This window comes from Rhodnius prolixus, unplaced genomic scaffold, assembly GCF_049639745.1.
Source record: "Rhodnius prolixus isolate KJV_2025 unplaced genomic scaffold, Rpr scaffold_3, whole genome shotgun sequence".
NCBI lineage: Eukaryota > Metazoa > Arthropoda > Insecta > Hemiptera > Reduviidae > Rhodnius > Rhodnius prolixus.
The window spans coordinates 41,487,838-41,513,226 of NW_027411603.1; the positions used below are offsets into that span (position 1 = coordinate 41,487,838).

Here is a 25,389-nt window from a genome sequence, read left to right on the forward strand (position 1 = left end):
TGAAAACAGGACTTAGAGAACTTATACACAACTGGAAAATTTATGTCGTGACTGAGACACGCACAAGATTTTCATACTGAGACTTAAGGACTCGCTTAATCGTGTCACTTGAGGAAACATCTAAGCAGGATGAGTCTTATCTGTGAAGCGGCGGCTATTTTAGGTGAAGTGCCCAGAAAAAACGTGAACTCCTTCTCAGAAATAATGCGTTGCATTATTCTGGGGCTAACGGTTACTCTTTACTATTTGGCGCCTGCATCCTGAAGCTGAATAAAACTATATTTTAATTTTTTTTTCGTAATTCCAGCCACTCACTTCCTCATTTTGAAATCATACTTGACTGACGGACATTTTAGAGTGAAGGTAGGAACTATTCTTTCTCCATTCAGCCATGCTGACGCTGGAGTTCCGCAAGGCGCAGCATACTAGGCCCCATTCTGTACACAATCTACTCCTCAGACATACCTACTCATCCTCAAACTACTCTTCTCACCTATGCTGACGAAACTGCCTTCTTATCTACTAACAAAGATCCATTAATAGCTCATAGAAACCTTCAGTCTCACCTCACCTCCTTAGAAATTATATATGTAAGTACTATATTAAAGCGAGTCTGGGCTTATGGCATCGCAACTGTGGGGTTCATCAACCAAACGCTCAAATCTGCAAAGGATCCAGTCCTTGCAGTCTAAAATTCTTCGGTCTACAGTAAACGCTCCTTTCTACGTCACCAATCAAACCATTCACACAGACTTGAACATTCCTTTCGTCACACAAGTTGCAAAAACACGTTACAGAAATTTCCATCTTTACATTTAATCACAATCCATTCATACAACATCTATCCTCAAGAACATTTCCAGACAACACTTCCAGACGTCTTAAAAGACAGTGGCCTTGCGATCTCCTCTCTGATGAAGAGAGTCAGTAGGATGTAGAATGTTTTTGGAGTGTTACCGCTGGGTAACTTCTCCCACTCTGATATGTGTGAATGTTATTTATTATCATTGTTGCTTATAACGCAAAATGCGTTGATTGTAACTAAATAAATGAAAAAAAAAAATATCGATGTACTTTATATTTAAGATGGTGCCATTAATTTTCTGAAACAACGATTCGAGGCGGATTAATAGTAAACGATTATATTCAAGGGACTTGAATAATTCTAAAATTAAGGATGCTGGTATTAAGCAAATTCGATTAATTTAAAAAATTCGATACAAATCACATTTGTTGGAAATAATAACTATCGTAATAAAATCAATAAAGATATCGTAAAATTTTAGAATAACAAAATATTCTGAAGATTTGGACAAGAAAATTGTGAGGGAATAAACACACTTTCTGCCGCCATATTGCTTGATAGGAACTCTAATATGAGCATAGAAAAGTATAATATTTAACCGATTTATTGGCCTAAATTGTTGGAATATCCATTTCTATTTCAGCTGTACAGCTATCCTCCACCTCCTCTCGGCTACATTTGTATAGCCTTTTTCTCGGCTATATTTTCCTAAGTCCACAGCATTCACAAAAACCTCATACCACCGCAAAAAGATATTGCCCTGCGCCTCAAACCACACATATACACATTGTTATAAAGCTACATACGTCCACATTTATGGCTTTTCACGGCCGATAGTAACCTTATATATGAGTATGAGTGCAACTTACTTTCCCGTCTGTATCTATAATTTCATTCTACCGCACAAAACATTGCCTCCATTTTCTTCTTCTTTTTTTTTTTTAAAGTAAGGTTGGTTAGACTCATGTTAGTGAATGTAAATGTTTTTTTTTGTAGCACTGAAATTTTTTTTGGATATTTCTGCGTACAATAATATCGCAGGTAAAGTTAACCAGATGGCCAAAAAGGTATGACTAAGAACGGACTGAAATAAAAGTGGAAGTATTTTGGCATTTGTTTTTATTCGCAATTCTCGAATATTTATTGGAGTTTATTCTTTTTTTTTAATCCAAAAAAAGCGCATTCCAAGTTAAGATTTGCCCATCTAACTCCACATTCATTTATTGTATATTAATACCATTTTTTTTCCGCGGGCTGGAAAACCAACATATTGGACATTTTTAGCAGCAAATACCTGCAAAAGTCTTTATATTATCGTGTGGGATAAGAAACAAAAACCTATCTTTTCAACTTTATTCATTTTTTTTTTTGTAGATCTTCAGCCACTTTTGTTTCTCTCAATCTATCCAGTTCAAAGAAGATTAAGGACTCTGGAGTACTGTAAGACTAAATTAACACGTTCGCGGACGGCTACTGCATATGCAGTACTTTCGCTTTGTTCTAGTGGGTCTCCACTGTATATGCAGTGCATTCGATTTGACTCTTTCGATTGCAGAATTGAGCAATATGAAACAGTACTGCTAATGCAGTTATTTCTTTTTTTCTTTATTTATATATTTTTGGTCAGTACAATGCTCCTTGCTGCTATCTGAATTGTAAGTATTGAACTATACCTATGGGGACTCAAAAACAATAAACTAAAAAAATTGTTAGCAGGATTCTTAATATTTTTAAAGATAGATCACTTTCTACGAGGGTCGTTCGAAAAGTGCGTGCAAAAATAAAAACTACTTAATTTTTTGGGGTAAACCTTTTTTATTTTTCAACATAGTCTCCTTTTAGGCTTATACACTTCGTCCAACGCTGCTCTAGTTTGTTGATCCCTTCCGAATAATAGGATTTGTCCAAGTCTGAAAAATAGCCATTCGTTTCTGCAATCACCTCCTCGTTTGAATAAAATCTTTTTCCCGCCAGCCATTTCTTCATATTGGGGAACAAATAGTAGTCCGAGGGAGCCAAGTCTGGAGAATAGGGGGGGGATGTGAAACGAGTTGGAACCCTATTTCCATTAATTTTGCGACCACAACTGCTGAGGTGTGAGCTGGTGCGTTGTCGTGATGGAAAAGGACTTTTTTGTGGGCCAATCGTGGGCGTTTTTCTTGCAGCTCGGTTTTCAAACGGTCCAATAACGATGAATAATATGAACCGATGAGGATTATTCCTTGCGAATCCCAAAAGACAGTCGCCATAATCTTTCCGGCCGAAGGAACGGTCTTCGCCTTTTTTGGCGCAGATTCCCCCTTGGTAACCCATTGTATCCATGTTTCATCCACAGTGACGAAACGACGCTTAAAGTCCTGCGGATTCTTCTGGAACAGCTGCAAACCGTCCTTGCAACACTTCACACGATTTCGTTTTTGGTCAAGCGTGAGCAATCGCGGCACCCATCTTGCGGATAGCTTTGTCATGTCCAAATGTTGATGCAAAATATTATGTACCCGTTCATTCGAGATGCACCTTTCACTCTTCTGTCATCCATCACCATATCATGGATTTTATCAATGATTTCTGGAGTAGTAACCTCAACAGGGCGTCCAGAACGTTCAGCGTCACTTGTGCCCATATGGCCACTCCGAAAATTTTGAAACCACTTATAAACTGTTCTAATCGAAGGTGCAGAGTCACCATAATGTTTATCAAGCTTCTCTTTAATCTCCTGAGGCGTTTTGCCTTTCATAAAGTAGTGTTTAACCAACACACGAAATTCTTTTTCGTCCATTTTTTGAAAATCACTCGACTTCCTCGATTCAAACGAATGCCAAACACAAAGAAATAGACCGATCTGGCTGAAACTTGGTGTGTGTTCTTCCAAGAGATGCTACTAACTAAACATAACCTCGATACGCGCCAGTAGTGCTATCTCTCTGACTTTGCACGGACTTTTCAAACGACCCTCGTACATGTTGAAATTAAAGAATGGACACCTATTGCATGATAGCTAAGGCAAATTAATGAAGTGCATTCATGGTCTCTGATTTATGTCAGAGTTGGAAATTCCCATAATCAAAAGAAGCTATCTTTGTTTGCTTACACTTAGATGAAGTATAAACTCTCTCATCCTCTGAATATTCTTGTTAGTAAGTAAATATCTCTAGGAGATGTATGGAATACTTACGTTCAACATCTCCAAAGGCATTCTTTTAACCTCTCTGTGCTATATAGTAAGATGTATCAAAAACCTCTTATCCAATTTCATCTAACAAACCTGGTAATTGCATTTACGGAGGGTGCTCATATCAGTACCCTAGGCCAGGGGTCGGCAACCCGCGGCTCGCGAGCCGCATGCGGCTCTTTTATCCAAATTTTGTGGCTCTTCAGCCTGCCCAAAATATATTGTATATTTCAATTTTATTGAAAGAAATGAAAATTTCATTTATTAAAGATATTTTTTCAAAAAGAATTTTAAATGTGATAGGTTTGAAATTGAATAGAATTATATTAAAATACAGAACGTAATTATATAGGCCGCCATTTTCATTCAAATACAGGTTTAGCTATTAATTATTCGTTTATTTACTTTGTAATAAGTGAAAATAAGTATATAAAATTGTCAAAGTTGGGTGTTTTTCAACGTTACGCTTTTTCGTGCAGTTTTTGACGATCAACCCCTTATACAACTGGTCCTACCGGACAGTTTTAAAACATTTAAATGTTATTGAATGTCATAAAATAATAATTTGTGAATTCAATTGATCTAGAGAGGTTTTTTACACTATCATCCTTGCGGCTCTTGGTAAGATTTATTAAAATTATTTAAGGAGAAATGGCTCTCTACTTGAAATAGGTTGCCGACCCCTGCCTAGGCCGTCCGCGAACGTATTGTCCATGATCATGGGCTTCAACTTCACTTAAACATGGGCGTGATTAAGTCTGTTTGCAAGTTATAATGTAGGCTTGTGTGAAATATTAAATGTAAAATGTAAAATTGAAATCCTTTGCTAATCTCTTACTAATTAAAAATTAAAGTCAAATATTTTAAAGAGACAAAAAATATCTTTAAATGTAAAAAATTGCAGGTAGCAGAAGAGCCTTTATATTACGATTCTGTCCCATTAAGGAATCCAACCGTAACTTAGCAAACAAAATTGCTCAACTGGAAATGAATTAACTGGAGATTTTTCACTTATTTGAGATTTCCTCAGAATGGCATACACGCTTTTCCCGAATTTGAAACACATAGAACATTCTAATAAGAGAGAGCTTTTCTTTTATGAGTACCAATTTTAGTATAACAATGGATCTTGATTGTCCCTTCTCAATACTTTTATAGTGCTTCAAATCTATTGTTAATGAGTTAAAAGAATTCCTTAACCGTCCGTGTCTCTTATACAGATTGGATTTTTCAAATTTTAATCAGATTTTTTGCCGAACTTGGCTCCTTAAATTGACTCCTTTAACTTATATTTTAATAATTTTTAGTAAATACTTTTTAAGGGCATTTTGAGAAAGAATGGGAGAAGCCCCATTTATGTGTAATTTACAGTTTTGTAATCTAGAAAATGATGTCAATTAATATTAAATAAGTTTGCAATTCAGGATTTGAAAATAAGCATCTTTGAGAATTGTAGAAGAACATCTTGTAAGTTGTTACTCCTTTTTCTTTTTTTAAAATTAAATTGAGAAATTTGTTAAAATAAAAATAAAAAATCCGTTAAAAGAGGAACAAGAATGTTTTTAAAAGGCTTTTCTAAAATACTTGAAATAGAATTCAATCTAGAAATAGATTGCGATGGCTGTGTCGCCCTATCTGTTTTCCAAACAAGAACGTGCTCTTCAGATCGCTCTCGATATTAAGTGCTGAACGATGGGAGGAAATACAATAAACTGATTGTTGGGGAGGGATACATGTCCACAGAGTAGGCAAGTAAAATTTACACAAGCGCACACAGTTATAGTTACGACAATGTTTAAACAATGGCTAAGAATAATTGTGTTATATATAAATCAAGAGAGCATTGTATCTTAAACTTTTCGGTAATGACACAAAAGGGAATTTCTTTCGACTTCATTGCCCACCCAATAGTAAACAAAGCATTAACGCAAGAGGAACAGGATATAAATACTGATTAATTAACTGGACAACTATTTATCTGAATTAGAAGAGAATGCTGACATTCTGGATAACTTGTTCTCCCCTGTGACTCCTCTTCTTTAATGATGGGTGTTAAACATGGGTACCCAATTCCATCAGTTAAATTAAAAAGTCTCAAGCTAGCTAATTACCCATTCATCATCTAGGAGGATTTTTTAATATTGTCTGTAGTGTTCGTTAGAATATTTTGTAGATTAAACAGCTAGAAATTGCAAAACTTGTGCACACATCTTCCTCCACTGAATCCTTCCACTTCCGGCTAGTTCGTTTTCTTTCTTAAACCACAGGAAATATCTTGTAACTTTCGTTACCATTAGAGCTTGGCATAATCTTCTTCCTGTTTAGCACAGGTTTCACTAATTCAGTACAGCTTGTCACACTGCTTATTTTTACATGAGAAACGCTGTTCTATGCAACCAACTTTAAGAACGAAACGTACGTTCTTGGTGAGCTACTTGTTTGCAACAGTAGAGTAAATACCACTTATTAGCTTCAAGGACTAGAAGTTATTCGTTACTTAGTGCCCTCTCTAAAGAGGATTCATGGAGATATAGAGACAAATCTTTACTACGCAGCGAATAACAAACATTGCTGCATGTACGTGGAAGATTGAAGATTATGTGTTGATTTTATCTCATCAATCAATTTTTCTATAGAGGCGATATTAGACGTAGGTTTCTTTGAGCTGTTACTGCATCTCGGTTAATAGATAAGATGTCTGCTTCATCAACATAGGTTATAAAGAAAAAGTAGTCTCAGGATAAGTTGGTTTGTCTGAAAGAGAATACTGTAAAGGATAGAAACCTAGTATTACTTCCTAGGCGAAACTTCAGAGACAACATGGCTGAACGGAGAAAGTATTAGGTTCCTCTATTGCACACGAAAATATCTGTCGGTCAAAGAAAACTTCTAAAACAAGGCAATAGTTGGCAGAATGAAGGAATTTGGTTGGCAGAAACAATGTCCTTAAGGTTCTAGATAAGTCTAGAGTTCCACAAGGAAGAAGGCTGCTTCTGATCGAGAACACTCATAATCTTCTCAAGCGAGGTTAAAATAACGTCTAAAACTCGATGATTCTGTTGCATGATGCGGGTGGTTCATATTTTTATACTGTAGCACACAAATTGTAACTAGATTTCCAGGTTTATCTAAATGGTTCCAAGCTTCATTTTTGCATCAAATATTCTATTTCCTGTAGCCACATGAAATGCGGTAGGTGGCGTCGAATTAGCGAGTGAGTTCTCTACGGAACTCCACTGGAAAATAATGATGCGTAGGTAATGTAAAACGAGTAACAAATAAAGTGGAGTCTCCAAATAAGATTAAATTGAATAACTAGCATAATAAAAAGTTATTTCTTGACGCATAAAAAGTTTGTCCATCTTGTGAGAATTGTTTCTACTCCGTTAAGTAAAACTATGAAAGAGAGAGTAATCTTTAAAGTACGAGAAGCCGGGTGTTAAAACTTTAAAAGAAAAAGAAAAAAAATGCATAGCTAGTTTCAAAAAGATCAACCCAATAAGCTGGCGCAGAAAGTTTAACACGACTTTTGCTTTGAAAGAAAACTAAAATCTATCACCCTGGTTAAAAAAAAAATGGAAGAACCGTTGACGCAGCACTTTGTTCAGCAGACGTAAAAAGAAAAAAAAAAGTGACCAATATAACTGTAGATGTAAAAGCAGTACTGAATCATCACTTTTTACAGCATCATCAGCCGCCATACACCCTCTCACTTAGATCGAAAAAACAAAACAAAATACAGAGCCATAACCCAACCAGTCGAAGGTCTATAAATTTTATTGAGAGGGGAAACACGAAGAAGACAAATACGATGATAAATTATTAAATCAATATATTGGACAATAAGTTTTAGACAAGCGTACAACGAAATGGAGGCAAAAAGAAATGTTATGTTGATTAGCAGTTTTCCGCATTGAAGATAAGGTTTTCTTTTCTATTTCTCTCATGATTTATTACTGATAAAAATAGTTTATTTTTAAAGATGAAAAGTTATGTTGACATGTTGCCGAAACTGTTTTAACTTTTATGCTGTAAAAGGACAACACACGGCTAGGAAATTCAAGTTCCAAAAACGCTGAATTTTTAGTACAAGACAAACTAGATTAGATTTTTATAGAGTTAGACAAGAGATTTAAAACTGTTACGACCTAGAAGCTCTAAAATAGTATCTACCAAGTGTTTGATTGATATGTACATGTTATGTGTTGTTGCAATGTTAGGAGATAGATAAGATACCTTCAGAGAATTTTTAAGATCTCTGCAGCATTGAGTAGGTTCGTGCAATTAACTGAGCGCCGAGAATGAGCTAGACAGGGGTCATGTGATGGAAGACAAAGAGATAAACCCGAATAATTTCGTGAAGGAAAGGATCAAAAAGCTTAGACCGGGGGAGACGAAGACCCCCTAATGTGACAACCCGCAAGTATAATCCAACTTCACTTTGGTCCTTCAAAATTACCTTTATATTCAAAGATACCTTCAGAAATTCTAAGTTATTTTGAAAGTTCTAAGTCACTTTAGAATATAGCTAGCAAGAATTTAATTAAACTCTTGGTTTAATCTGGAAGGAGAGAATAATGGAGAGTAAAAGTGAGGATAAAACTACAATATGGATTAAATTAAAAGGTAAATCCAATGAACAAGGTCTCATCCCTCCTGCATTGCTACTTGTATAATATAGATCCATAACGAAAGGAACTAGAAGTTTAGAGAACGACGTAAAAAAAAATAATTTTTAGAGCAACACTAACGAGTAAAATACAGACCTACATCAGTAAATAGTGGTACATCTTGTTGAAAATGATCATTAAACTAATTAAACAATTTAAAAACACATTTATCTCTACTTAATAATGTATTACATTACATTGAAAATAACCACTAAGTGGAATGTGTCATATAAGTGTCCCTAAACGAATTTTACTGAAAATTTTTCCAATCAAATGGTAAAAGACTGAAGTTTAAGGAAAATCGAAGCAAGTACTTTAATAAATCTCAAAGAAGTGGAAAAATTTCTTTGAATTGCAACAGTATTGAGTAATTTGAGCAGCGAGCTATTCCCCCTGTTAAAGGATTTTTACTTTTTACTTTGGTATTAGAAGTTTTGACTAGATCACTTATCTTACTTTAAAGAAGTATAAATATTTGAAAAATCTCGTGGATCTGAAAATCTGTTACAACAATGTTTTAATGGATTAGTTCAACAACAAACTTGAACTTGTGGCAGTGAAAGTCCAATTAAAATTCGCTTCAGATAACAGGTTATTATTAAGGATTTGTTTTTCTAGAGACCGACAATTGTAGGCTGCTTTTTACATTATTTCTTACAGCCCTCCGCCGTGTTACGGTGTTAAACACCATTATACTAATGAAATCGTGGGCTAACTAAATGTACAAAATGGATTTACGTTGTTATCCTAACAACTATATATGTAGGGGGCCACGACCGAAGGGAGAATTTACAACAACCCTCGTACTAAAAGTTGGTGGTACACTCAATTATAACTTTGTGAGAGAATCGTATATTTTACTGCTCCAATTTACTAACACATACGTATTTTAGAACATAATTTCATTTTATTCTCTCTCCTTCTCTTTCTTACAGTTTTCAAGTATAATTATTACTACAGCATCCTCAGCAAATTCTGGTAGTAAAGTTGGTGTCTGTCTTAAGAAGAGGACTTGACTAGTAAACAGGGTGAGGAGAGATAAAGACGATTGTGACTTTGCCATATTTCAATTAGTAGTGGGGGAAGCTTTAGAAGCGCGTCGAGTGACTCGTCGAGAATTGTTACATGGTTACGTTAACAACAATATACCCTTGAAACAAGTGTACCCCACTTTGTAATAATTAAACACACTTAAACCAAGTTATCATACGCTTGCACAGTTTGTGCCAGTGTGGAGGCTATATATAAACTTTGCTTCCACACAGTCATGTTCACTTTAGGTAATCCTGTTTAATATTGTTAATATAATACTGGTAAAGGTCACTTACATTCCATAGAGAATGTGTGTTCACCAGTCAATTGATATACAAGCTTTGTTTATTTAGCTTCAATAGATTTAATAGAATTTCAATATTGGGAGATTTGGGGAGAGGGTTCCGCCAAAATTCTATTACTGAATATGCTTTTTTCAAAATTTTGACCTACTTTTATCACTACAGTTATTATTTTTCGTTGCCTGTTCATCGGTCGTTTTATTATTGTTATATTCAATATCTAGAGCCCTCTCATGAGACCCCGCACAGTCAAGTTCCAATGGAAGTTCTAGGAAGAGTTGTGGTGATAGATCATACTCTCACTGCTGAAAAACCCTTTGCCCCTTCAAGATATTCTGAAAATAACTTCTCCAAATTAAAAAGTAACTGAATAGATGCGAATCTAATCATGTTTTCTTTCTCTCCAAGGAAGAAGCCTCGAAATAGGCGTATAGAGCAGATAGTTGGGATTCTCAGGAAGAACATTAACCCTCCATCAAGGGTTTTTTAAAAAGAAGTCAATAACATAGCTGATACAAGAAACAGAAGAAACTGGCAAAGGAAAAATTTAATACTACAGAGGTGACAAAGATTAATACTACAGAGGTGACAAAGATTAATACTACAGAGGTGACAAAGATTAATACTACAGAGGTGACAAAGATTAATACTACAGAGGTGACAAAGATTAATACTACAGAGGTGACAAAGATTAATACTACAGAGGTGACAAAGATTAATACTACAGAGGTGACAAAGATTAATACTACAGAGGTGACAAAGATTAATACTACAGAGGTGACAAAGATTAATACTACAGAGGTGACAAAGATTAATACTACAGAGGTGACAAAGATTAATACTACAGAGGTGACAAAGATTAATACTACAGAGGTGACAAAGATTAATACTACAGAGGTGACAAAGATTAATACTACAGAGGTGACAAAGATTAATACTACAGAGGTGACAAAGATTAATACTACAGAGGTGACAAAGATTAATACTACAGAGGTGACAAAGATTAATACTACAGAGGTGACAAAGATTAATACTACAGAGGTGACAAAGATTAATACTACAGAGGTGACAAAGATTAATACTACAGAGGTGACAAAGATTAATACTACAGAGGTGACAAAGATTAATACTACAGAGGTGACAAAGATTAATACTACAAGCCCCATGATGCTATTTATGTTCACTAATCTTTTTAGAAGCGATGGGGCCATTTTGCATCGGTATTGCCTAGCCTTAAGTTGAAGAAGCAATCTGAATGTTCACTTCTGGACACTAGTAAACTGTTCCCACCATAACAATTCACTCCGCTAGACCAGAGGTCGGCAACCCGTGGCTCTTTTATCCAAATTTTGTGACTCTTCAGTCTATTTCAATTGTGGCTATTGTATATTTCAATTTTATTGAAACAAATGAAAATTTTATTAATTAAAGTGAAGAGATTTTTTCAAAAAGAATTTTAAATGAGATTTGGTTTGGAATTGAATAGAGTTATTTTTAAATACAGTAAGTAAATACACTGGTGGACAAAATTAACGCATCACCCTTATTTTTTTTTATTATTTCCATTTTGTGCAAATTTTGAACTTTCAAAATATTGTTGGCTGAAAAAATAAGCCATTTGTAACTACGGCCATCAGAAGAATTTAGGCCTACTCTCACCTCATCGGAAAAGAGAACTCTCTTCCAGTTTTCTAACGTCCAATTCACATGTTCACGAGCAAACTGAAGCCTGGTCATTTTGTGAACTATGGTAAGGAGAGGGCCACGAGCAGGATGTCGGGCTCTAAGGTTACTTTCATTAAGTCTTCTTCTAACAGATGGAAACATTTCGGACTTGCCTTATGAGACTTTTTAACTCATTTCCCGTTATACTCCTGTTTCGCAAAGCCAGGTGCCGGATGTACCTATCGTCTCTCTCTCTCTCTCTGCTGAACATCTCTTCTTGAATGACCTCTTGTCTCCCTAAATCGCTTTAGACAAGTGATGTACGTCAATAACAAAAGCGGAAGATAATTTATTTAATTTTAACTAAACAAAAACTGAGTGGTGCGCTAATTTTGTCCATCAGTATATAAAAGACTGCCGCCATTTTCATTCAAACACAGGTTTAGTTATTTATTTGTTAATTTACTTTGCAATATGTGAAAATAAATATATAAAACATTTAAATGTTATTGAATATCAAAGAATAATAATTTGTGAATACAAATGATCTACTACAGCTTTTTACACCTTGCGGCTCTTGGTAAGATTTATTAAAATTATTTAAGAAGAAATGGCTCTGTACTTGAAATAGGTTGCCGACCCCTGGCGCTAGACGCTTTGTATGTTACATTTCTTCTAATACATTTGCCCAGAATGCGCTTAGAATTTTGCCAAAAATTCAGTAGAACATTTGCTCTATTTTACAATTGGCTTAAGTTTAAATACAAAAAACTTAAGTTAGGACTACTTTTGAAGGGAAAGTAGAGAAAATTAAAACCTGGTTAAGATACCACTTATTTCTAGTGCTGCTGTAAAAGAAATGGTTTCCCTTTGCTAAAAAGGACTAGACGGTACAGCAGCAAAGATACAGATGGAGCTAAATAGCATGTACAAGAAACAACGATTCAAATTTATATCTCAATAAATTTTATACACCATTTTGTACGCCAGAGCAAGACGATCTTAAAAGGAAAAAGAGAGAGGAAACTGCTTCTCTGGTCAAATATCCAGGAATTCCTCGCTTATTTTATGGTGGCTTACTTATATGGCCGGTGAGTTTACACATACCTTTCATTTAGATTAACCGCACTGTTTATATTTTCTTGTAAATTGAATTAATTGCAAATTATCGAGCAAACAACACAAAGAACAACTAATTAAAAAATAAACTGGGCCAAGTGATCGTAGAAATTAATAAATATAATTTAAAAAACAAAAAAAAAATCAGTATCTGAAATCTGATTTAATTATATTAATGAGAAATAAATAAACGGTTATCCTAAAAATCTTATTAGATCCCCGAGGAAATCTAAGAAGAGTATAATATAAGGGTTCATTACTAAATTGTGTTGTTCTTCAGTAACTTGCCACGACCGAGAAAATGAAAATCATATTATTTTGTGAGAAGGGGAATTTGTATAAATACAAATAAAGATACATAACTTGCAATCCATTAACTAAAACAACGATTTAACTAATAATAGATAAAAAAAAAATCCTTCAAAAGTCAAACGTCATAATAACGTCAACACTGCAGACATGCATTACTGGGAGGATCAAATTGTTCCTAGTCATTTCTCATTGAATCTTCTAACATGGCAAACTGATCAAATATTCTGATGAAAATGGAAAAGCACTTGTGAATAAAATATATTCTGACGTCCGGTGAAAATAGTAATGTATAAATAGCATGTCCGCAGCTGAGCAACATCGCTCTCTTATTCTGGAGCGAAGGTATTTAAAAAACGAGGAAATTCTCCTACCTAATTTGGTAAACTACGCTTGTCCAAGTTTGACAGCGTAGGAAATCTAATAAGAGCACTTAGAAGATGACCTAAGTGCTAAACGTAAGTGAATGTGGTCAAAAATAGAAGGGAGATTTACAATAACAAATTCTTCGATCTGTCAATTACAATGTGCACACTCATGTCATTCCTTAAAAAGGTCTCTACTATTCTTACAAGAGAAGATGATTCTGACAGTTCTTGTAAAATGCCCATGTACAACAGGACGCCCAAAATATTTAAAGAAAATGGCCAAATCCATTGCCATAAAACAAATCTATGTGGCTTCTTAAGCTAGGTAATAACTGTCATAGAATTAATTATAGATGTCTGTGGGAACGAACAGTACCACACAATTATCTCTGGAGGCCCAAAGAAATGAGTGTTTGAGATTATGGGTATTGAGAGAAATATTCTGGGACAGTTGCAGAGATGTCCAACATCCTTGAAAACAGGTGCGCATAATTCAACAAATTCTTGCAATATGATTTATTTAATTAGAAATTAGGGATTTTTTAGCCTGTAGGATCTTGTCCACGTCCTACAATGGTTTTTATGATTGAGTGGGTTGCTGAATGTTCTTTGTAAAATCTTCTACTTCTTGTTAATATGATACGACTGTCAGAATAAGATCAAACATCCGAATAAAGAAAAAGTGAATAACAAAGAGATGCGTGGGTGCAAACATCAGGAGACATTGCAATAACTCTTACGTCAATTCGAGGAAAATCTATTTTATAATTAGGTACAGTGGGGGTTTTATACTTGTGTAGTAAAGAAAAGTAAAGTAATCGCCTATTTTTTTCAGGCGGGCTTAACGTCAGACTACCAATTAGGTGTCGTGGACGGAGGCGACTACCAAACATACTTTACTATACATTTCTTTTATTAACCATTAAATAAAATCCAAGACCTAAGACTGGGAATCGAACCCAGTACCACAATACATATTAGCTTCGCAGGCTCGAGTCTAACCGCTCGGCTACCGAGGCGCCCTTGATATTTTTGTATTATGAACTAAATTTTGCATTTTACTGGTACTTACTAAATACATCTTGAACTGGAGGACAATGTCGGACTCAGAAGCCCAATTCTCCTGAAGGAAAAGATTCAGAAACGAAAAGATTTGTGCACAAGAGTTGTAGAAAAATATGAGCGAGGCTTCAATTGATATAAATAATCATAGCCATAAAGCAGCCCGCCATTTTTGTTTTATTCGTGTTTTATTTTTAAGATTATATTTTTGGAAGGAGGATTCTGCAAAATTATTGACTGTTAAACATGAGCCCAGTCACTGCTAAATCATACTACTTCGTGCGACATAAAAATTACAACCCTCTTACTGGGAGTTTATATGAGTAATAAAAGAATAAACTGCTGACAAGAGATGATATATAATATGCATTAGAAGTAAGCGGAAACAGGAGAATATATATGACTTAAGTCATAATAATAAGAAAGAAAACTAGAAGCGACGAAGAAGTCGGCATATTGAAACTGAATGTTTATTGTTATGTTGTAGGAACAATCGAGAGATATAGAAGACGCGAGCTTTCCAACATTTAAGAGGAATAACTCCTCTCCAATACCCTGAAGAGAGCTGAGTGCAGAAATGAATGCGGTTACTTTAAAGAATTAGTCTACCCGTGGATGGTGGAGAAAGCGGTATCTCCTCACATTTGTATAATACTCGTATAAAAGAAGTGTGCGGGGGCCGCTCATTTTTCTTTATCACTTCCATATTTCCAGGATAGTCCTGGACCAAGTGTTAGTGGCGGCTCAGAAAAAGGCTGGTATTCAAAAGGCGTTCCAACATGGAGAGCGCCAAGAGGCCCTCCTCCTCATACGGTAAATATGGGCAATAAAATTTAACAACCCTCTCTACCCGCAGCCTGTTCATTCCATCCATACTAACAACTCCATTACAACACAATCCATATACGTGTTATTTAATTTATTTAAAACCAAATGCTACCTATGCATAGCAAAATTCTTATCATCATAAACATAAATACAAATTTCCATTAACAAGACAAAGTTAAAATCTTGTGTGATACTCACATGACTATTTATTAGGATAAAAAGATGAAAACTTTTTTTAAACAGCACCATCCTATTCTCAGGATAAAATATCTCAAAAATAAAAAATAAAAAAATTGTTAAGAGCCGTGGTACAGCGTTAAGGTTTCGGTACGAGGAAAGAACAACAAGGTCACAATCCTAAGGGCGTTTTTATGAACCATCAATTTCCAGAGCGTTTTCTCACATACATCTTGAAGTTCAAATTCAATGTAGTGTTCATTCTCTGAGGAGTGTCACTATTACGAGGGGCACTATTTATATTTTGAGCCTAATAATAATAATAAAATTAAAAAAAACAGTAATTTGTCAAAATGACTTTGTTTTTCAAAGTATTCTCCTTACACTTCTGCATGCGTTCGAACCACTTGGCAAAGCATTTTTTCTATTCCGCTTGAGATACCTCCTAAAAATGGTTTTTGAATGCATCAACGGCTTCTTCTACAGACGAAAATCGTTGTCCACGTAATTTATTCTTGACGTTCGGAAAGAAAAAGAAGTCATTTGGTGCCAAATCAGGATTGTACGGCGGATGACCCATTAATTCGATTTTTTGAGTGCTCAAATAGTCGGTTGTTAAACGAGATGTGTAACAGCTGGCATTGTCTTGATGAAGAAGGATCCGACGGCGCTTGTTTGTTTTCCTTATTTTATCGAAGTCTTCCAGCAAACAAATGGTTGTGTACCATTCAGAATTGACCGTTCTACGTTCCACTAAAGGCACTGTTGCCACATGACTTGTTTTTCCGAAAAAAACAGGCCTTCCATTTCTTTCGAAGTGCTTCGAGCGCGATCAACTTTTGTTGGATTTGATTCATCTTGAAACACTCATACAGTCGACTGCTGTTTAGTTTCCGGCTCATACGCACATATCCATGATTCGTCACCTGTTACATACAATCTTATACACGTCTTTTGAAGCACCGCCATTGTATTTCATTAGCATTTGTTTGCACCTATCGACACGATCATCTTTTTGAGATTTTGTCAGATTATGTGGGATCCAACGAAAACAAATCTTTTCCACGGCAATATTTTAAATATGCTAGCGAAACTAATGCCTAAGGTTGCCTCAATCTCACAGTATGTCCCATGACGATCTTGCATTATTAGTTTTTGCACAGCATCAATGTTTTCTGACACAACAACTGATATTGGACGACCTTCACGACTTTCGCCCAATTTCACAGCAAAATTATGACCAAAAAAAATTTCAACTCTCAATATCTTCTCAAATAATAGATCTGCACTCAAGAAAACTATAGCATACTACTCAGTAAAACAGAGTGTGTAAGAGCACAAAAATTCATAGGAAGAATCTGTTGTTTACAGTGGGAATTATAAGGGCCCAATTCCACAGCAAAACCATGACCCAAAAAAATTTCAACTGTCAATATCTTCTGAACTAATGGATCTGTACTCAAGAAAACTATAGCATACTACTCAGTAAAACCGAGTGTGTAAGTGCACAAAATTTCATAGGAATAATCTGTTGTTTACAGTGGGAGTTATAAAAGCCAAATTTCACAGCAAAACCATGACCCAAAAAAATTTCAACTCTCAATATCTTCTGAACTAATGGATCTGTAATCAAGAAAACTAAAGCATACAACTCAGAAAAACAGAGTGTGTAAGTGCACAAAATTTCATAGGAATAATCTGTTGTTTACTGTGGGAGTTATAAGGGCCCCATTTCACAGCAAAACCATGACCCAAAAAAATTTCAACTCTCAATATCTTTTCAACTAATGGATCTGTACTCAAGAAAACTATAGCATACTACTCAGTAAAACAGAGTGTGTAAGAGCACAAAATTTCATACGAATAATCTGTGGTTTACTGTGGGAGTTATAAGGGCCTCATTTCACAGCAAAACCATGACCAAAAAAAATTTCAATTGTCAATATCTTTTGAACTAATGGATCTGTAATCAAGAAAAGTAAAGCATACAACTCAGAAAAACAGAGTGTGTAAGTGCACAAAATTTCATACGAAAAATCTGTTGTTTACTGTGGGAGTTATAAGGTCCCCATTTCATAGCAAAACCATGACCCAAAAAAATTTCAACTCTCAATATCTTCTCAACTAATGGATCTGTACTCAAGAAATCTATAGCATACTACTCAGTAAAACAGAGTGTGTAACAGCACAAAATTTCATACGAATAATCTGTTGTATACTGTGGGAGTTATAAGGGCCCCATTTCAAAGTAAAACCATGACCCAAAAAAATTTCAACTCTCAATATCTTCTCAACTAATGGATCTGTGCTCATGAAATCTATAGCATACTAGTCAGTAAAACAGAGTGTGTAAGAGCACAAAATATCATACAAATAATCTGTTGTTTACTGTGGGAGTTATAAGGGCCTCATTTCACAGCTAAACCATGACCCAAAAAAATTTCAACTCTCAATATCTTCTCAACTAATGGATCTGTAATCAAGAAAACTAAAGCATACAAATCAGAAAAACAGAGTGTGTAAGTGCACAAAATTTCATACAAATAATGTGATGTTTACTGTGGGAGTTATAAAGGCCCCATTTCACAGCAAAACCATGACCCAAAAAAATTTCAACTCTCAATATCTTTTCAACTAATGGATCTGTACTCAAGAAAACTATAGCATACTACTCAGTAAAACAGAGTGTGTAAGAGCACAAAATTTCATACGAATAATCTGTGGTTTACTGTGGGAGTTATAAGGGCCTCATTTCACAGCAAAACCATGACCCAAAAAAATTTCAATTGTCAATATCTTTTGAACTAATGGATCTGTAATCAAGAAAACTAAAGCATACAACTCAGAAAAACAGAGTGTGTAAGTGCACAAAATTTCATACGAAAAATCTGTTGTTTACTGTGGGAGTTATAAGGGCCCCATTTCATAGCAAAACCATGACCCAAAAAAATTTCAACTCTCAATATCTTTTCAACTAATGGATCTGTACTCAAGAAAACTATAGCTATCTACTCAGTAAAACCGAGTGTGTAAGTGCACAAAATTTAATAGGAATAATCTGTTGTTTACAGTGGGAGTTATAAGAGCCCCATTTCAAAGCAAAACCATGAACCAAAAAAATTTCTACTGTCAATATCTTCTGAACTAATGGATCTGTACTCAAGAAAACTATAGCATACTACTCAGTAAAACAGAGTGTGTAAGTGCACAAAATTTCATAGGAATAATCTGTTGTTTACTGTGGGAGTTATAAGGGCCCCATTTCACAGCAAAACCATGACCCAAAAAAATTTCAACTCTCAATATCTTTTCAACTAATGGATCTGTACTCAAGAAAACTATAGCATACTACTCAGTAAAACAGAGTGTGTAAGAGCACAAAATTTCATACGAATAATCTGTGGTTTACTGTGGGAGTTATAAGGGCCTCATTTCACAGCAAAACCATGACCCAAAAAAATTTCAATTGTCAATATCTTTTGAACTAATGGATCTGTAATCAAGAAAAGTAAAGCATACAACTCAGAAAAACAGAGTGTGTAAGTGCACAAAATTTCATACGAAAAATCTGTTGTTTACTGTGGGAGTTATAAGGTCCCCATTTCATAGCAAAACCATGACCCAAAAAAATTTCAACTCTCAATATCTTCTCAACTAATGGATCTGTACTCAAGAAATCTATAGCATACTACTCAGTAAAACAGAGTGTGTAAGAGCACAAAATTTCATACGAATAATCTGTTGTATACTGTGGGAGTTATAAGGGCCCCATTTCAAAGTAAAACCATGACCCAAAAAAATTTCTACTCTCAAAATCTTCTCAACTAATGGATCTGTACTCATGAAATCTATAGCATACTAGTCAGTAAATCCGAGTGTGTAAGTGCACAAAATTTCATAGGAATAATCTGTTGTTTACAGTGGGAATTATAAGGGCCCAATTTCACAGCAAAACCATGACCCAAATAAATTTCAACTGTAAATATCTTCTGAACTAATGGATCTGTACTCAAGAAAACTATAGCATCCTACTCAGTAAAACAGAGTGTGTAAGAGCACAAAATTTCATACGAATAATCTGTTGTATACTTTGGGAGTTATAAGGGCCCCATTTCACAGCAAAACCATGACCCAAAAAAATTTCAACTCTCAATATCTTCTCAACTAATGGATCTGTACTCAAGAAAACTATAGCATACTAGTCAGTAATACAGAGTTTGTAAGAGCACAAAATTTCATAGAAAGAATCTGTTGTTTACAGTGGGAATTATAAGGGCCCAATTTCACAGCAAAACCATGACCCAAAAAAATTTCAACTCTCAATATCTTCTCAACTAATGGATCTGTACTCAAGAAAACTATAGCATACTACTCAGTAATACAGAGTTTGTAAGAGCACAAAATTTCATAGAAAGAATCTGTTGTTTACAGTGGGAATTCTAAGGGCCCAATTTCACAGCAAAACCATGACCCAAAAAAATTTCAACTCTCAATATCTTCTCAACTAATGGATCTGTACTCAAGAAAACTATAGCATACTACTCAGTAAAACCGAGTGTGTAAGTGCACAAAATTTCATAGGAATAATCTGTTGTTTACAGTGGGAGTTATAAGAGCCCAATTTCACAGCAAAACCATGACCCAAAAAAATTTCAACTCTCAATATCTTCTCAACTAATGGATCTGTACTCAAGAAAACTATAGCATACTACTCAGTAAAACCGTGTGTGTAAGTGCACAAAATTTCATAGGAATTATCTGTTGTTTACAGTGGGAGTTATAAGAGCCCCATTTCACAGCAAAACCATGACCCAAAAAAATTTCAACTCTCAATATCTTCTCAACTAATGGATCTGTACTCAAGAAAACTATAGCATCCTACTCAGTAAAACAGAGTGTGTAAGAGCACAAAATTTCATACGAATAATCTGTTGTATACTTTGGGAGTTATAAGGGCTCCATTTCACAGCAAAACCATGACCCAAAAAAATTTCAACTCTCAATATCTTCTCAACTAATGGATCTGTACTCAAGAAAACTATAGCATACTACTCAGTAAAACAGAGTGTGTAAGAGCACAAAATTTCATAGGAATAATCTGTTGTTTACTGTGGGAGTTATAAGGGCCCCATTTCACAGCAAAACCATGACCCAAAAAAATTTCAACTCTCAATATCTTTTCAACTAATGGATCTGTACTCAAGAAAACTATAGCATACTACTCAGTAAAACAGAGTGTGTAAGAGCACAAAATTTCATACGAATAATCTGTGGTTTACTGTGGGAGTTATAAGGGCCTCATTTCACAGCAAAACCATGACCCAAAAAAATTTCAATTGTCAATATCTTTTGAACTAATGGATCTGTAATCAAGAAAAGTAAAGCATACAACTCAGAAAAACAGAGTGTGTAAGTGCACAAAATTTCATACGAAAAATCTGTTGTTTACTGTGGGAGTTATAAGGTCCCCATTTCATAGCAAAACCATGACCCAAAAAAATTTCAACTCTCAATATCTTCTCAACTAATGGATCTGTACTCAAGAAATCTATAGCATACTACTCAGTAAAACAGAGTGTGTAAGAGCACAAAATTTCATACGAATAATCTGTTGTATACTGTGGGAGTTATAAGGGCCCCATTTCAAAGTAAAACCATGACCCAAAAAAATTTCTACTCTCAATATCTTCTCAACTAATGGATCTGTACTCATGAAATCTATAGCATACTAGTCAGTAAATCCGAGTGTGTAAGTGCACAAAATTTCATAGGAATAATCTGTTGTTTACAGTGGGAATTATAAGGGCCCAATTTCACAGCAAAACCATGACCCAAATAAATTTCAACTGTAAATATCTTCTGAACTAATGGATCTGTACTCAAGAAAACTATAGCATCCTACTCAGTAAAACAGAGTGTGTAAGAGCACAAAATTTCATACGAATAATCTGTTGTATACTTTGGGAGTTATAAGGGCCCCATTTCACAGCAAAACCATGACCCAAAAAAATTTCAACTCTCAATATCTTCTCAACTAATGGATCTGTACTCAAGAAAACTATAGCATACTACTCAGTAATACAGAGTTTGTAAGAGCACAAAATTTCATAGAAAGAATCTGTTGTTTACAGTGGGAATTATAAGGGCCCAATTTCACAGCAAAACCATGACCCAAAAAAATTTCAACTCTCAATATCTTCTCAACTAATGGATCTGTACTCAAGAAAACTATAGCATACTACTCAGTAATACAGAGTTTGTAAGAGCACAAAATTTCATAGAAAGAATCTGTTGTTTACAGTGGGAATTCTAAGGGCCCAATTTCACAGCAAAACCATGACCCAAAAAAATTTCAACTCTCAATATCTTCTCAACTAATGGATCTGTACTCAAGAAAACTATAGCATACTACTCAGTAAAACCGAGTGTGTAAGTGCACAAAATTTCATAGGAATAATCTGTTGTTTACAGTGGGAGTTATAAGAGCCCAATTTCACAGCAAAACCATGACCCAAAAAAATTTCAACTCTCAATATCTTCTCAACTAATGGATCTGTACTCAAGAAAACTATAGCATACTACTCAGTAAAACCGTGTGTGTAAGTGCACAAAATTTCATAGGAATTATCTGTTGTTTACAGTGGGAGTTATAAGAGCCCCATTTCACAGCAAAACCATGACCCAAAAAAATTTCAACTCTCAATATCTTCTCAACTAATGGATCTGTACTCAAGAAAACTATAGCATCCTACTCAGTAAAACAGAGTGTGTAAGAGCACAAAATTTCATACGAATAATCTGTTGTATACTTTGGGAGTTATAAGGGCTCCATTTCACAGCAAAACCATGACCCAAAAAAATTTCAACTCTCAATATCTTCTCAACTAATGGATCTGTACTCAAGAAAACTATAGCATACTACTCAGTAAAACAGAGTGTGTAAGAGCACAAAATTTCATAGGAAGAATCTGTTGTTTACAGTGGAATTATAAGGGCCCAATTTCACAGCAAAACCATGACCCAAAAAAATTTCAACTGTCAATATCTTTTGAACTAATGGATCTGTAATCAAGAAAACTAAAGCATACAACTCAGAAAAACAGAGTGTGTAAGTGCACAAAATTTCATAGGAAGAATCTGTTGTTTACAGTGGGAATTATAAGGGCCCAATTTCACAGCAAAACCATGACCCAAAAAAATTTCAACTGTCAATATCTTCTGAACTAATGGATCTGTACTCAAGAAAACTATAGCATACTACTCAGTGAAACCGAGTGTGTAAGTGCACAAAATTTCATAGGAATAATCTGTTGTTTACAGGTGGGAGTTATAAAAGCCCAATTTCACAGCAAAACCATGACCCAAAAAAATTTCAACTGTCAATAACTTCTGAACTAATGGATCTGTAATCAAGAAAACTAAAGCATACAACTCAGAAAAACAGAGTGTGTAAGTGCACAAAATTTCATAGGAATAATCTGTTGTTTACTGTGGGAGTTATAAGGGCCCCATTTCACAGCAAAACCATGACCCAAAAAAATTTCAACTCTCAATATCTTTTCAACTAATGGATCTGTACTCAAGAAAACTATAGCATACTACTCAGTAAAACAGAGTGTGTAAGAGCACAAAATTTCATACGAATAATCTGTGGTTTACTGTGGGAGTTATAAGGGCCTCATTTCACAGCAAAACCATGACCCAAAAAAATTTCAATTGTCAATATCTTTTGAACTAATGGATCTGTAATCAAGAAAAGTAAAGCATACAACTCAGAAAAACAGAGTGTGTAAGTGCACAAAATTTCATACGAAAAATCTGATGTTTACTGTGGGAGTTATAAGGTCCCCATTTCATAGCAAAACCATGACCCAAAAAAATTTCAACTCTCAATATCTTCTCAACTAATGGATCTGTACTCAAGAAATCTATAGCATACTACTCAGTAAAACAGAGTGTGTAAGAGCACAAAATTTCATACGAATAATCTGTTGTATACTGTGGGAGTTATAAGGGCCCCATTTCAAAGTAAAACCATGACCCAAAAAAATTTCAACTCTCAATATCTTCTCAACTAATGGATCTGTACTCAAGAAATCTATAGCATACTACTCAGTAAAACAGAGTGTGTAAGAGCACAAAATTTCATACGAATAATCTGTTGTATACTGTGGGAGTTATAAGGGCCCCATTTCAAAGTAAAACCATGACCCAAAAAAATTTCAACTCTCAATATCTTCTCAACTAATGGATCTGTACTCATGAAATCTATAGCATACTAGTCAGTAAAACAGAGTGTGTAAGAGCACAAAATATCATACAAATAATCTGTTGTTTACTGTGGGAGTTATAAGGGCCTCATTTCACAGCTAAACCATGACCCAAAAAAATTTCAACTGTCAATATCTTCTGAACTAATGGATCTGTACTCAAGAAAACTAGAGCATACTACTCAGTAAAACAGAGTGTGTAAGAGCACAAAATTTCATACGAAGAATCTGTTGTTTACAGTGGGAGTTATAAGGGCCCAATTTCACAGCAAAACCATGACCCAAAAAAATTTCAACTGTCAATATCTTCTTAACTAATGGATGTGTACTCAAGAAAACTATAGCATACTACTCAGTAAATCCGAGTGTGTAAGTGCACAAAATTTCATAGGAATAATCTGTTGTTTACAGTGGGAATTATAAGGGCCCAATTTCACAGCAAAACCATGACCCAAATAAATTTCAACTGTAAATATCTTCTGAACTAATGGATCTGTACTCAAGAAAACTATAGCATCCTACTCAGTAAAACAGAGTGTGTAAGAGCACAAAATTTCATACGAATAATCTGTTGTATACTTTGGGAGTTATAAGGGCCCCATTTCACAGCAAAACCATGACCCAAAAAAATTTCAACTCTCAATATCTTCTCAACTAATGGATCTGTACTCAAGAAAACTATAGCATACTACTCAGTAAAACAGAGTTTGTAAGAGCACAAAATTTCATAGAAAGAATCTGTTGTTTACAGTGGGAATTATAAGGGCCCAATTTCACAGCAAAACCATGACCCAAAAAAATTTCAACTCTCAATATCTTCTCAACTAATGGATCTGTACTCAAGAAAACTATAGCATACTACTCAGTAAAACCGAGTGTGTAAGTGCACAAAATTTCATAGGAATAATCTGTTGTTTACAGTGGGAATTATAAGGGCCCAATTTCACAGCAAAACCATGACCCAAAAAAATTTCAACTCTCAATATCTTCTCAACTAATGGATCTGTACTCAAGAAAACTATAGCATACTACTCAGTAAAACCGTGTGTGTAAGTGCACAAAATTTCATAGGAATTATCTGTTGTTTACAGTGGGAGTTATAAGAGCCCCATTTCACAGCAAAACCATGACCCAAAAAAATTTCAACTCTCAATATCTTCTCAACTAATGGATCTGTACTCAAGAAAACTATAGCATCCTACTCAGTAAAACAGAGTGTGTAAGAGCACAAAATTTCATACGAATAATCTGTTGTATACTTTGGGAGTTATAAGGGCCCCATTTCACAGCAAAACCATGACCCAAAAAAATTTCAACTCTCAATATCTTCTCAACTAATGGATCTGTACTCAAGAAAACTATAGCATACTACTCAGTAAAACAGAGTGTGTAAGAGCACAAAATTTCATAGGAAGAATCTGTTGTTTACAGTGGAATTATAAGGGCCCAATTTCACAGCAAAACCATGACCCAAAAAAATTTCAACTGTCAATATCTTTTGAACTAATGGATCTGTAATCAAGAAAACTAAAGCATACAACTCAGAAAAACAGACTGTGTAAGTGCACAAAATTTCATGCCAATAATGTGTTGTTAACTGCGGGAGGTAG

General features: G+C 34.9%; 1 protein-coding gene across 3 annotated transcripts in view; it reads right to left on the bottom strand.

Moving 5' to 3' along the window:
* Fas2 (neural cell adhesion molecule fasciclin 2) overlaps nt 1–25,389 on the bottom strand; it is a 390,652-nt gene that overhangs the window by 149,889 nt on the left and 215,374 nt on the right. The gene's annotated exons all lie outside the window — the stretch shown is intronic.